A 13,537-nucleotide genomic window follows, 5' to 3' on the forward strand; every position below is an offset into this window, starting at 1 on the left:
TTTGGATTCTGAGCCAAATGTAGAACTATTCAGACAGCGAAAACTGACACTTTGTGGAACGTCACACATTGGGTCGGTGTGTGAGGAATAAGAGTGCTACAGAGCACTTTGGCGAAATGTGCCGTGAAGACAAAATGCCTAGCCAGGTCTGACCTGAAGGGGCACTTGTGAGTATTTCTGTATGACAGAGCGCAAAGCACTACTGTGGGGGGGTCCCTGGTGGTCTAGCGGTCAGGATTTGGCGCTCTCACCGCCACGGCCCAGGTTCGATTCCCGGTCAGGGAACTCCAGGGGCGTCTGCTTGGGATTCTTTCTTTTTTTTTTTTTTTGTCTTTCCCTCCACTTCCCATTGTGACCCTTTTGGTTAGCTTCTGACTTTTGTGACCTAACCGATGTCCTCCCAGCATAGTTGTGCCCTCAGCTTACTTCTCATTCTTCAGTTTTTCACTCCTGGCCACTAAAACGAGCAACAGGGCATTTTCAAGTCAGCTGCACGACAACACAGACGTTCCACCTGCATGGGAGAACACAGCACATTCAGCAGGTCCTATGCGGCCTCTCACAAGAAGGCAGAACGAGTCACGCTGATGTTTTGTTGACGGCGGGACTCTTCATGTTCACGTCTCGGAGGGTCATGGGCTTCTATGCCTCAAGAAGACAGCACCCAGCGTGGGGCTCCAACCCACGACTCTGAGATTAAGAGTCTCATGCTCTACCGACTGAGCTAGCCGGGCCAAGACACAGACGCGAGACCTCAGGACCGGCAACTTTCTGATCTGGTTCTTCTCTGAGAAATGCCTTCTGACTCTGAACCCCATAAAGCACAGCGGTGCTCTTGCTCTCGCCGTCTCCTTGCAAAGTCTCTGCTCCGGACAACCGCTAAGAGGCATCTACGTCGTGATCATTGAACATCAAAATCAAGGCGCTGTGCTCTTGCTCTCGCTGTCTCCTTGCAAGGTCTCTGCTCAGGTCAACCGCTAAGAGGCATCTATGTCGTAATCGTTGAACATGAAAATCAAGCCGCTTGGTTGCATCTTTTCTTTGGCATAATTTTACTTCTCACATGCTGGTTGAATTATGAGCCAAATGTAGAGCTATTCAGACAGCGAAAACTCAGACTTTGTGGAATGTCACGCATTAGCTCGGTGTGTGAAACTACGGAATAATGGCAACTTGGTTTCACCGGTGTCTTGGTTTTGAAGCTTGGGCCAAAAGCGATAGGCAGGCATGTTTCCACTCGGTTTCGAACCGAGGACCTTTCGCGTGTGAGGCAAACGTGATAACCACTACACTATGGAAACAACTCACATTCAGCACCTTCCTCAACCAAAGGAAATTTTATTTAATCTGATAATTGTCAGTGGCTGATGAAATACCAGCAGCTGGCCTCCTTTGTAATGCCATCATGTCCACTTGCTAGCATCAGTTCTTTCTTCAGACGACTTTAACCAAGCACATGGAAACTGACTTGACCCCGGTATAAAATCTCTTCCTCGTACTACACAAGATTCAGAAACACAAAGCAACCGCTGTTTTCATAGCCCATCAGTTAACAAGACTCTTCTCACTATCATAATTGGATTGGTAAGGTATCGTTGCATTTCAGAAGGATCAATGATTTCACACTCAAATTCTGCAAGGTCTCTGCTTCGGACAACCGCTAAGAAGCATCTACGTTGTGATCATTGAACATCAAAATCAAGGCACTTGGTTGCATCTTTTCTTTGCATAATTTTATTTCTCACATGCTGTTTGGATTCTGAGCCAAATGTAGAACTATTCAGACAGCGAAAACTGACACTTTGTGGAACGTCACACATTGGGTCGGTGTGTGAGGAATAAGAGTGCTACAGAGCACTTTGGCGAAATGTGCCGTGAAGACAAAATGCCTAGCCAGGTCTGACCTGAAGGGGCACTTGTGAGTATTTCTGTATGACAGAGCGCAAAGCACTACTGTGGGGGGTCCCTGGTGGTCTAGCGGTCAGGATTTGGCGCTCTCACCGCCACGGCCCAGGTTCGATTCCCGGTCAGGGAACTCCAGGGGCGTCTGCTTGGGATTCTTTTTTTTTTTTTTTTTTTTTTTTGTCTTTCCCTCCACTTCCCATTGTGACCCTTTTGGTTAGCTTCTGACTTTTGTGACCTAACCGATGTCCTCCCAGCATAGTTGTGCCCTCAGCTTACTTCTCATTCTTCAGTTTTTCACTCCTGGCCACTAAAACGAGCAACAGGGCATTTTCAAGTCAGCTGCACGACAACACAGACGTTCCACCTGCATGGGAGAACACAGCACATTCAGCAGGTCCTATGCGGCCTCTCACAAGAAGGCAGAACGAGTCACGCTGATGTTTTGTTGACGGCGGGACTCTTCATGTTCACGTCTCGGAGGGTCATGGGCTTCTATGCCTCAAGAAGACAGCACCCAGCGTGGGGCTCCAACCCACGACTCTGAGATTAAGAGTCTCATGCTCTACCGACTGAGCTAGCCGGGCCAAGACACAGACGCGAGACCTCAGGACCGGCAACTTTCTGATCTGGTTCTTCTCTGAGAAATGCCTTCTGACTCTGAACCCCATAAAGCACAGCGGTGCTCTTGCTCTCGCCGTCTCCTTGCAAAGTCTCTGCTCCGGACAACCGCTAAGAGGCATCTACGTCGTGATCATTGAACATCAAAATCAAGGCGCTGTGCTCTTGCTCTCGCTGTCTCCTTGCAAGGTCTCTGCTCCGGACAACCGCTAAGAGGCATCTATGTCGTAATCGTTGAACATGAAAATCAAGCCGCTTGGTTGCATCTTTTCTTTGGCATAATTTTACTTCTCACATGCTGGTTGAATTATGAGCCAAATGTAGAGCTATTCAGACAGCGAAAACTCAGACTTTGTGGAATGTCACGCATTAGCTCGGTGTGTGAAACTACGGAATAATGGCAACTTGGTTTCACCGGTGTCTTGGTTTTGAAGCTTGGGCCAAAAGCGATAGGCAGGCATGTTTCCACTCGGTTTCGAACCGAGGACCTTTCGCGTGTGAGGCGAACGTGATAACCACTACACTATGGAAACAACTCACATTCAGCACCTTCCTCAACCAAAGGAAATTTTATTTAATCTGATAATTGTCAGTGGCTGATGAAATACCAGCAGCTGGCCTCCTTTGTAATGCCATCATGTCCACTTGCTAGCATCAGTTCTTTCTTCAGACGACTTTAACCAAGCACATGGAAACTGACTTGACCCCGGTATAAAATCTCTTCCTCGTACTACACAAGATTCAGAAACACAAAGCAACCGCTGTTTTCATAGCCCATCAGTTAACAAGACTCTTCTCACTATCATAATTGGATTGGTAAGGTATCGTTGCATTTCAGAAGGATCAATGATTTCACACTCAAATTCTGCAAGGTCTCTGCTTCGGACAACCGCTAAGAAGCATCTACGTTGTGATCATTGAACATCAAAATCAAGGCACTTGGTTGCATCTTTTCTTTGCATAATTTTATTTCTCACATGCTGTTTGGATTCTGAGCCAAATGTAGAACTATTCAGACAGCGAAAACTGACACTTTGTGGAACGTCACACATTGGGTCGGTGTGTGAGGAATAAGAGTGCTACAGAGCACTTTGGCGAAATGTGCCGTGAAGACAAAATGCCTAGCCAGGTCTGACCTGAAGGGGCACTTGTGAGTATTTCTGTATGACAGAGCGCAAAGCACTACTGTGGGGGGTCCCTGGTGGTCTAGCGGTCAGGATTTGGCGCTCTCACCGCCACGGCCCAGGTTCGATTCCCGGTCAGGGAACTCCAGGGGCATCTGCTTGGGATTCATTTTTTTTTTTTTTTTTTTTTGTCTTTCCCTCCACTTCCCATTGTGACCCTTTTGGTTAGCTTCTGACTTTTGTGACCTAACCGATGTCCTCCCAGCATAGTTGTGCCCTCAGCTTACTTCTCATTCTTCAGTTTTTCACTCCTGGCCACTAAAACGAGCAACAGGGCATTTTCAAGTCAGCTGCACGACAACACAGACGTTCCACCTGCATGGGAGAACACAGCACATTCAGCAGGTCCTATGCGGCCTCTCACAAGAAGGCAGAACGAGTCACGCTGATGTTTTGTTGACGGCGGGACTCTTCATGTTCACGTCTCGGAGGGTCATGGGCTTCTATGCCTCAAGAAGACAGCACCCAGCGTGGGGCTCCAACCCACGACTCTGAGATTAAGAGTCTCATGCTCTACCGACTGAGCTAGCCGGGCCAAGACACAGACGCGAGACCTCAGGACCGGCAACTTTCTGATCTGGTTCTTCTCTGAGAAATGCCTTCTGACTCTGAACCCCATAAAGCACAGCGGTGCTCTTGCTCTCGCCGTCTCCTTGCAAAGTCTCTGCTCCGGACAACCGCTAAGAGGCATCTACGTCGTGATCATTGAACATCAAAATCAAGGCGCTGTGCTCTTGCTCTCGCTGTCTCCTTGCAAGGTCTCTGCTCCGGACAACCGCTAAGAGGCATCTATGTCGTAATCGTTGAACATGAAAATCAAGCCGCTTGGTTGCATCTTTTCTTTGGCATAATTTTACTTCTCACATGCTGGTTGAATTATGAGCCAAATGTAGAGCTATTCAGACAGCGAAAACTCAGACTTTGTGGAATGTCACGCATTAGCTCGGTGTGTGAAACTACGGAATAATGGCAACTTGGTTTCACCGGTGTCTTGGTTTTGAAGCTTGGGCCAAAAGCGATAGGCAGGCATGTTTCCACTCGGTTTCGAACCGAGGACCTTTCGCGTGTGAGGCGAACGTGATAACCACTACACTATGGAAACAACTCACATTCAGCACCTTCCTCAACCAAAGGAAATTTTATTTAATCTGATAATTGTCAGTGGCTGATGAAATACCAGCAGCTGGCCTCCTTTGTAATGCCATCATGTCCACTTGCTAGCATCAGTTCTTTCTTCAGACGACTTTAACCAAGCACATGGAAACTGACTTGACCCCGGTATAAAATCTCTTCCTCGTACTACACAAGATTCAGAAACACAAAGCAACCGCTGTTTTCATAGCCCATCAGTTAACAAGACTCTTCTCACTATCATAATTGGATTGGTAAGGTATCGTTGCATTTCAGAAGGATCAATGATTTCACACTCAAATTCTGCAAGGTCTCTGCTTCGGACAACCGCTAAGAAGCATCTACGTTGTGATCATTGAACATCAAAATCAAGGCACTTGGTTGCATCTTTTCTTTGCATAATTTTATTTCTCACATGCTGTTTGGATTCTGAGCCAAATGTAGAACTATTCAGACAGCGAAAACTGACACTTTGTGGAACGTCACACATTGGGTCGGTGTGTGAGGAATAAGAGTGCTACAGAGCACTTTGGCGAAATGTGCCGTGAAGACAAAATGCCTAGCCAGGTCTGACCTGAAGGGGCACTTGTGAGTATTTCTGTATGACAGAGCGCAAAGCACTACTGTGGGGGGTTCCTGGTGGTCTAGCGGTCAGGATTTGGCGCTCTCACCGCCACGGCCCAGGTTCGATTCCCGGTCAGGGAACTCCAGGGGCGTCTGCTTGGGATTCTTTTTTTTTTTTTTTTTTTTGTCTTTCCCTCCACTTCCCATTGTGACCCTTTTGGTTAGCTTCTGACTTTTGTGACCTAACCGATGTCCTCCCAGCATAGTTGTGCCCTCAGCTTACTTCTCATTCTTCAGTTTTTCACTCCTGGCCACTAAAACGAGCAACAGGGCATTTTCAAGTCAGCTGCACGACAACACAGATGTTCCACCTGCATGGGAGAACACAGCACATTCAGCAGGTCCTATGCGGCCTCTCACAAGAAGGCAGAACGAGTCACGCTGATGTTTTGTTGACGGCGGGACTCTTCATGTTCACGTCTCGGAGGGTCATGGGCTTCTATGCCTCAAGAAGACAGCACCCAGCGTGGGGCTCCAACCCACGACTCTGAGATTAAGAGTCTCATGCTCTACCGACTGAGCTAGCCGGGCCAAGACACAGACGCGAGACCTCAGGACCGGCAACTTTCTGATCTGGTTCTTCTCTGAGAAATGCCTTCTGACTCTGAACCCCATAAAGCACAGCGGTGCTCTTGCTCTCGCCGTCTCCTTGCAAAGTCTCTGCTCCGGACAACCGCTAAGAGGCATCTACGTCGTGATCATTGAACATCAAAATCAAGGCGCTGTGCTCTTGCTCTCGCTGTCTCCTTGCAAGGTCTCTGCTCCGGACAACCGTTAAGAGGCATCTATGTCGTAATCGTTGAACATGAAAATCAAGCCGCTTGGTTGCATCTTTTCTTTGGCATAATTTTACTTCTCACATGCTGGTTGAATTATGAGCCAAATGTAGAGCTATTCAGACAGCGAAAACTCAGACTTTGTGGAATGTCACGCATTAGCTCGGTGTGTGAAACTACGGAATAATGGCAACTTGGTTTCACCGGTGTCTTGGTTTTGAAGCTTGGGCCAAAAGCGATAGGCAGGTATGTTTCCAGTCGGTTTCGAACCGAGGACCTTTCGCGTGTGAGGCGAACGTGATAACCACTACACTATGGAAACAACTCACATTCAGCACCTTCCTCAACCAAAGGAAATTTTATTTAATCTGATAATTGTCAGTGGCTGATGAAATACCAGCAGCTGGCCTCCTTTGTAATGCCATCATGTCCACTTGCTAGCATCAGTTCTTTCTTCAGACGACTTTAATCAAGCACATGGAAACTGACTTGACCCCGGTATAAAATCTCTTCCTCGTACTACACAAGATTCAGAAACACAAAGCAACCGCTGTTTTCATAGCCCATCAGTTAACAAGACTCTTCTCACTATCATAATTGGATTGGTAAGGTATCGTTGCATTTCAGAAGGATCAATGATTTCACACTCAAATTCTGCAAGGTCTCTGCTTCGGACAACCGCTAAGAAGCATCTACGTTGTGATCATTGAACATCAAAATCAAGGCACTTGGTTGCATCTTTTCTTTGCATAATTTTATTTCTCACATGCTGTTTGGATTCTGAGCCAAATGTAGAACTATTCAGACAGCGAAAACTGACACTTTGTGGAACGTCACACATTGGGTCGGTGTGTGAGGAATAAGAGTGCTACAGAGCACTTTGGCGAAATGTGCCGTGAAGACAAAATGCCTAGCCAGGTCTGACCTGAAGGGGCACTTGTGAGTATTTCTGTATGACAGAGCGCAAAGCACTACTGTGGGGGGTCCCTGGTGGTCTAGCGGTCAGGATTTGGCGCTCTCACCGCCTCGGCCCGGGTTCGATTCCCGGTCAGGGAACTCCAGGGGCGTCTGCTTGGGATTCTTTTTTTTTTTTTTTTTTTTGTCTTTCCCTCCACTTCCCATTGTGACCCTTTTGGTTAGCTTCTGACTTTTGTGACCTAACCGATGTCCTCCCAGCATAGTTGTGCCCTCAGCTTACTTCTCACTCTTCAGTTTTTCACTCCTGGCCACTAAAACGAGCAACAGGGCATTTTCAAGTCAGCTGCACGACAACACAGACGTTCCACCTGCATGGGAGAACACAGCACATTCAGCAGGTCCTATGCGGCCTCTCACAAGAAGGCAGAACGAGTCACGCTGATGTTTTGTTGACGGCGGGACTCTTCATGTTCACGTCTCGGAGGGTCATGGGCTTCTATGCCTCAAGAAGACAGCACCCAGCGTGGGGCTCCAACCCACGACTCTGAGATTAAGAGTCTCATGCTCTACCGACTGAGCTAGCCGGGCCAAGACACAGACGCGAGACCTCAGGACCGGCAACTTTCTGATCTGGTTCTTCTCTGAGAAATGCCTTCTGACTCTGAACCCCATAAAGCACAGCGGTGCTCTTGCTCTCGCCGTCTCCTTGCAAAGTCTCTGCTCCGGACAACCGCTAAGAGGCATCTACGTCGTGATCATTGAACATCAAAATCAAGGCGCTGTGCTCTTGCTCTCGCTGTCTCCTTGCAAGGTCTCTGCTCCGGACAACCGCTAAGAGGCATCTACGTCGTAATCGTTGAACATGAAAATCAAGCCGCTTGGTTGCATCTTTTCTTTGGCATAATTTTACTTCTCACATGCTGGTTGAATTATGAGCCAAATGTAGAGCTATTCAGACAGCAAAAACTCAGACTTTGTGGAATGTCACGCATTAGCTCGGTGTGTGAAACTACGGAATAATGGCAACTTGGTTTCACCGGTGTCTTGGTTTTGAAGCTTGGGCCAAAAGCGATAGGCAGGCATGTTTCCACTCGGTTTCGAACCGAGGACCTTTCGCGTGTGAGGCGAACGTGACAACCACTACACTATGGAAACAACTCACATTCAGCACCTTCCTCAACCAAAGGAAATTTTATTTAATCTGATAATTGTCAGTGGCTGATGAAATACCAGCAGCTGGCCTCCTTTGTAATGCCATCATGTCCACTTGCTAGCATCAGTTCTTTCTTCAGACGACTTTAATCAAGCACATGGAAACTGACTTGATCCCGGTATAAAATCTCTTCCTCGTACTACACAAGATTCAGAAACACAAAGCAACCGCTGTTTTCATAGCCCATCAGTTAACAAGACTCTTCTCACTATCATAATTGAATTGGTAAGGTATCGTTGCATTTCAGAAGGATCAATGATTTCACACTCAAATTCTGCAAGGTCTCTGCTTCGGACAACCGCTAAGAAGCATCTACGTTGTGATCATTGAACATCAAAATCAAGGCACTTGGTTGCATCTTTTCTTTGCATAATTTTATTTCTCACATGCTGTTTGGATTCTGAGCCAAATGTAGAACTATTCAGACAGCGAAAACTGACACTTTGTGGAACGTCACACATTGGGTCGGTGTGTGAGGAATAAGAGTGCTACAGAGCACTTTGGCGAAATGTGCCGTGAAGACAAAATGCCTAGCCAGGTCTGACCTGAAGGGGCACTTGTGAGTATTTCTGTATGACAGAGCGCAAAGCACTACTGTGGGGGGTCCCTGGTGGTCTAGCGGTCAGGATTTGGCGCTCTCACCGCCACGGCCCAGGTTCGATTCCCGGTCAGGGAACTCCAGGGGCGTCTGCTTGGGATTCTTTCTTTTTTTTTTTTTTTGTCTTTCCCTCCACTTCCCATTGTGACCCTTTTGGTTAGCTTCTGACTTTTGTGACCTAACCGATGTCCTCCCAGCATAGTTGTGCCCTCAGCTTACTTCTCATTCTTCAGTTTTTCACTCCTGGCCACTAAAACGAGCAACAGGGCATTTTCAAGTCAGCTGCACGACAACACAGACGTTCCACCTGCATGGGAGAACACAGCACATTCAGCAGGTCCTATGCGGCCTCTCACAAGAAGGCAGAACGAGTCACGCTGATGTTTTGTTGACGGCGGGACTCTTCATGTTCACGTCTCGGAGGGTCATGGGCTTCTATGCCTCAAGAAGACAGCACCCAGCGTGGGGCTCCAACCCACAACTCTGAGATTAAGAGTCTCATGCTCTACCGACTGAGCTAGCCAGGCCAAGACACAGACGCGAGACCTCAGGACCGGCAACTTTCTGATCTGGTTCTTCTCTGAGAAATGCCTTCTGACTCTGAACCCCATAAAGCACAGCGGTGCTCTTGCTCTCGCCGTCTCCTTGCAAAGTCTCTGCTCCGGACAACCGCTAAGAGGCATCTACGTCGTGATCATTGAACATCAAAATCAAGGCGCTGTGCTCTTGCTCTCGCTGTCTCCTTGCAAGGTCTCTGCTCCGGACAACCGCTAAGAGGCATCTATGTCGTAATCGTTGAACATGAAAATCAAGCCGCTTGGTTGCATCTTTTCTTTGGCATAATTTTACTTCTCACATGCTGGTTGAATTATGAGCCAAATGTAGAGCTATTCAGACAGCGAAAACTCAGACTTTGTGGAATGTCACGCATTAGCTCGGTGTGTGAAACTACGGAATAATGGCAACTTGGTTTCACCGGTGTCTTGGTTTTGAAGCTTGGGCCAAAAGCGATAGGCAGGCATGTTTCCACTCGGTTTCGAACCGAGGACCTTTCGCGTGTGAGGCGAACGTGATAACCACTACACTATGGAAACAACTCACATTCAGCACCTTCCTCAACCAAAGGAAATTTTATTTAATCTGATAATTGTCAGTGGCTGATGAAATACCAGCAGCTGGCCTCCTTTGTAATGCCATCATGTCCACTTGCTAGCATCAGTTCTTTCTTCAGACGACTTTAATCAAGCACATGGAAACTGACTTGACCCCGGTATAAAATCTCTTCCTCGTACTACACAAGATTCAGAAACACAAAGCAACCGCTGTTTTCATAGCCCATCAGTTAACAAGACTCTTCTCACTATCATAATTGGATTGGTAAGGTATCGTTGCATTTCAGAAGGATCAATGATTTCACACTCAAATTCTGCAAGGTCTCTGCTTCGGACAACCGCTAAGAAGCATCTACGTTGTGATCATTGAACATCAAAATCAAGGCACTTGGTTGCATCTTTTCTTTGCATAATTTTATTTCTCACATGCTGTTTGGATTCTGAGCCAAATGTAGAACTATTCAGACAGCGAAAACTGACACTTTGTGGAACGTCACACATTGGGTCGGTGTGTGAGGAATAAGAGTGCTACAGAGCACTTTGGCGAAATGTGCCGTGAAGACAAAATGCCTAGCCAGGTCTGACCTGAAGGGGCACTTGTGAGTATTTCTGTATGACAGAGCGCAAAGCACTACTGTGGGGGGTCCCTGGTGGTGTAGCGGTCAGGATTTGGCCCTCTCACCGCCACGGCCCGGGTTCGATTCCCGGTCAGGGAACTCCAGGGGCGTCTGCTTGGGATTCTTTTTTTTTTTTTTTTTTTGTCTTTCCCTCCACTTCCCATTGTGACCCTTTTGGTTAGCTTCTGACTTTTGTGACCTAACCGATGTCCTCCCAGCATAGTTGTGCCCTCAGCTTACTTCTCATTCTTCAGTTTTTTACTCCTGGCCACTAAAACGAGCAACAGGGCATTTTCAAGTCAGCTGCACGACAACACAGACGTTCCACCTGCATGGGAGAACACAGCACATTCAGCAGGTCCTATGCGGCCTCTCACAAGAAGGCAGAACGAGTCACGCTGATGTTTTGTTGACGGCGGGACTCTTCATGTTCACGTCTCGGAGGGTCATGGGCTTCTATGCCTCAAGAAGACAGCACCCAGCGTGGGGCTCCAACCCACGACTCTGAGATTAAGAGTCTCATGCTCTACCGACTGAGCTAGCCGGGCCAAGACACAGACGCGAGACCTCAGGACCGGCAACTTTCTGATCTGGTTCTTCTCTCAGAAATGCCTTCTGACTCTGAACCCCATAAAGCACAGCGGTGCTCTTGCTCTCGCCGTCTCCTTGCAAAGTCTCTGCTCCGGACAACCGCTAAGAGGCATCTACGTCGTGATCATTGAACATCAAAATCAAGGCGCTGTGCTCTTGCTCTCGCTGTCTCCTTGCAAGGTCTCTGCTCCAGACAACCGCTAAGAGGCATCTACGTCGTAATCGTTGAACATGAAAATCAAGCTGCTTGGTTGCATCTTTTCTTTGGCATAATTTTACTTCTCACATGCTGGTTGAATTATGAGCCAAATGTAGAGCTATTCAGACAGCGAAAACTCAGACTTTGTGGAATGTCACGCATTAGCTCGGTGTGTGAAACTACGGAATAATGGCAACTTGGTTTCACCGGTGTCTTGGTTTTGAAGCTTGGGCCAAAAGCGATAGGCAGGTATGTTTCCACTCGGTTTCGAACCGAGGACCTTTCGCGTGTGAGGCGAACGTGATAACCACTACACTATGGAAACAACTCACATTCAGCACCTTCCTCAACCAAAGGAAATTTTATTTAATCTGATAATTGTCAGTGGCTGATGAAATACCAGCAGCTGGCCTCCTTTGTAATGCCATCATGTCCACTTGCTAGCATCAGTTCTTTCTTCAGACGACTTTAATCAAGCACATGGAAACTGACTTGACCCTGGAATAAAATCTCTTCCTCGTACTACACAAGATTCAGAAACACAAAGCAACCGCTGTTTTCATAGCCCATCAGTTAACAAGACTCTTCTCACTATCATAATTGGATTGGTAAGGTATCGTTGCATTTCAGAAGGATCAATGATTTCACACTCAAATTCTGCAAGGTCTCTGCTTCGGACAACCGCTAAGAAGCATCTACGTTGTGATCATTGAACATCAAAATCAAGGCACTTGGTTGCATCTTTTCTTTGCATAATTTTATTTCTCACATGCTGTTTGGATTCTGAGCAAAATGTAGAACTATTCAGACAGCGAAAACTGACACTTTGTGGAACGTCACACATTGGGTCGGTGTGTGAGGAATAAGAGTGCTACAGAGCACTTTGGCGAAATGTGCCGTGAAGACAAAATGCCTAGCCAGGTCTGACCTGAAGGGGCACTTGTGAGTATTTCTGTATGACAGAGCGCAAAGCACTACTGTGGGGGGTCCCTGGTGGTCTAGCGGTCAGGATTTGGCGCTACCACGGCCCGGGTTCGATTCCCGGTCAGGGAACTCCAGGGGCGTCTGCTTGGGATTCTTTTTTTTTTTTTTTTTTTTTATCTTTCCCTCCACTTCCCATTGTGACCCTTTTGGTTAGCTTCTGACTTTTGTGACCTAACCGATGTCCTCCCAGCATAGTTGTTCCCTCAGCTTACTTCTCATTCTTCAGTTTTTCACTCCTGGCCACTAAAACGAGCAACAGGGCATTTTCAAGTCAGCTGCACGACAACACAGACGTTCCACCTGCATGGGAGAACACAGCACATTCAGCAGGTCCTATGCGGCCTCTCACAAGAAGGCAGAACGAGTCACGCTGATGTTTTGTTGACGGCGGGACTCTTCATGTTCACGTCTCGGAGGGTCATGGGCTTCTATGCCTCAAGAAGACAGCACCCAGCGTGGGGCTCCAACCCACGACTCTGAGATTAAGAGTCTCATGCTCTACCGACTGAGCTAGCCGGGCCAAGACACAGACGCGAGACCTCAGGACCGGCAACTTTCTGATTTGGTTCTTCTCTGAGAAATGCCTTCTGACTCTGAACCCCATAAAGCACAGCGGTGCTCTTGCTCTCGCCGTCTCCTTGCAAAGTCTCTACTCCGGACAACCGCTAAGAGGCATCTACGTCGTGATCATTGAACATCAAAATCAAGGCGCTGTGCTCTTGCTCTCGCTGTCTCCTTGCAAGGTCTCTGCTCCGGACAACCGCTAAGAGGCATCTATGTCGTAATCGTTGAACATGAAAATCAAGCCGCTTGGTTGCATCTTTTCTTTGGCATAATTTTACTTCTCACATGCTGGTTGAATTATGAGCCAAATGTAGAGCTATTCAGACAGCGAAAACTCAGACTTTGTGGAATGTCACGCATTAGCTCGGTGTGTGAAACTACGGAATAATGGCAACTTGGTTTCACCAGTGTCTTGGTTTTGAAGCTTGGGCCAAACACGATAGGCAGGTATGTTTCCACTCGGTTTCGAACCGAGGACCTTTCGCGTGTGAGGCGAACGTGAT

The 13,537-nt window shown here is 47.6% G+C and overlaps 7 non-coding genes across 7 annotated transcripts; all 7 read right to left on the reverse strand.

Annotated features, from left to right (window-relative positions):
* Positions 1-1,228: 1,228 nt before the first annotated feature.
* On the reverse strand, positions 1,229-1,301 carry trnav-cac (transfer RNA valine (anticodon CAC)). The gene has a single exon. It is a non-coding gene; the product is annotated as a tRNA-Val (tRNA).
* A 1,682-nt stretch (positions 1,302-2,983) lies between these two features.
* On the reverse strand, positions 2,984-3,056 carry trnav-cac (transfer RNA valine (anticodon CAC)). Its single transcript has one exon. It is a non-coding gene; the product is annotated as a tRNA-Val (tRNA).
* Positions 3,057-4,736: 1,680 nt separating this feature from the next.
* trnav-cac (transfer RNA valine (anticodon CAC)) lies at positions 4,737-4,809 on the reverse strand. The gene has a single exon. It is a non-coding gene; the product is annotated as a tRNA-Val (tRNA).
* Positions 4,810-6,487: 1,678 nt separating this feature from the next.
* Positions 6,488-6,560, reverse strand: trnav-cac (transfer RNA valine (anticodon CAC)). Its single transcript has one exon. It is a non-coding gene; the product is annotated as a tRNA-Val (tRNA).
* A 1,678-nt stretch (positions 6,561-8,238) lies between these two features.
* On the reverse strand, positions 8,239-8,311 carry trnav-cac (transfer RNA valine (anticodon CAC)). Its single transcript has one exon. It is a non-coding gene; the product is annotated as a tRNA-Val (tRNA).
* A 1,677-nt stretch (positions 8,312-9,988) lies between these two features.
* Positions 9,989-10,061, reverse strand: trnav-cac (transfer RNA valine (anticodon CAC)). Its single transcript has one exon. It is a non-coding gene; the product is annotated as a tRNA-Val (tRNA).
* A 1,677-nt stretch (positions 10,062-11,738) lies between these two features.
* Positions 11,739-11,811, reverse strand: trnav-cac (transfer RNA valine (anticodon CAC)). Its single transcript has one exon. It is a non-coding gene; the product is annotated as a tRNA-Val (tRNA).
* Positions 11,812-13,537: the final 1,726 nt, after the last annotated feature.

Source organism: Brienomyrus brachyistius, unplaced genomic scaffold (genome assembly GCF_023856365.1).
Source record: "Brienomyrus brachyistius isolate T26 unplaced genomic scaffold, BBRACH_0.4 scaffold55, whole genome shotgun sequence".
Classification (NCBI taxonomy): Eukaryota; Metazoa; Chordata; class Actinopteri; order Osteoglossiformes; family Mormyridae; genus Brienomyrus; species Brienomyrus brachyistius.